Below are 1,093 nucleotides of genomic sequence, written 5' to 3'. Positions count from 1 at the left end.
AAACATTCCATTTGTGCAACAGCAGAAATTCAGAAGCTCTCTTTAAAGATGGATCAATGACCCAACAATTCAAATCTCTCAGTGGGGACCTGCACCATTTTTCTTCAAATTTCAGATGCAGTGACAGACAGGCCTGAGTAAAACCAAGAGCAACTGGGAATGAAAGCAGCTGGAGACCTGTCAATCATTCAGGTACCCTCCAGTCTGCAAGCTGCAGACCAATCAATTGCACATCACTTCTCGGCCTTTTGGCTAAGATCAAGTGTAGTATGGTCGGCAGCCCATGGTCGGCCGCATTTGGTTGAGGTCATTAGGTTACACTGAAGCTTCATATGTTTCATATGAAGCAATTTTTTAAAGCGGCATCTCGGCCTTTTGGCCAAGATGCAAATGAGCTCAAGTCTTGGAGGAGGAACCTCCCCCTCCTCCAATCAGCTTGGCTCATGTAGATCAGGCCCAGGACAGGGTGGTTTGGTCGCTCGCCCTGTCTTGTCAGCCTGGATCTGAAATGTCTCAACTTGTTGAGACTCTGAATTGGATTTGATTTGATTGAATTGGAAAAGTATTTTTAAAAAAAGGAAACCTAATGTTGTAAATGTAATTAAAGCATTTTAAAGAAATATTTGCATTTTGTATATAGTGTAACACATGCTACTTATAACCTGACATGATGGTACAAAACCTTAAGGGACCTGTCCTGCATAATCACATAGAGTTGATAGTTGCATAGACAGCGAGAACCAGAAACAAAAGAAGGAAGACAAAACAATCAAGCTAAAATTAACCCAACCTTTTTAATTATTTGCAGTCAAGCTAGATTTCCATCTATGTCTTCAGCTACATGCTCTGACTTTCCCTCTGATTCAATGCCTCTCTCTCATCCTTTCGGGTACACCTTAAGTTATTGGTGCAGGCTGCATTTGAGTTAGTCCATCATCAGCAAAGGCAACATCACCTGCATGGCAGGCAGACAAAGTGGTTGACGGCAGGACTGGAAGTCCACAGCATTTCTGCTCGGAGGCAGGACAATGCCATGAGCAATCATGCAGCACCAGCCAATCAGATATGCTGAGATTAGGGCTCTGGTCAATCA

At 43.2% G+C, this 1,093-nt stretch overlaps 1 pseudogene; it reads left to right on the top strand.

Annotated features, from left to right (window-relative positions):
* Positions 1-232: 232 nt before the first annotated feature.
* On the top strand, positions 233-405 carry LOC144500122 (U2 spliceosomal RNA; annotated as a pseudogene).
* The last annotated feature ends 688 nt before the right edge of the window (positions 406-1,093 follow it).

The sequence above is a fragment of the Mustelus asterias genome, chromosome 10 (assembly GCF_964213995.1).
Source record: "Mustelus asterias chromosome 10, sMusAst1.hap1.1, whole genome shotgun sequence".
Taxonomy (NCBI): Eukaryota; Metazoa; Chordata; class Chondrichthyes; order Carcharhiniformes; family Triakidae; genus Mustelus; species Mustelus asterias.
This window is presented reverse-complemented; position numbering and strand designations above follow the sequence as displayed.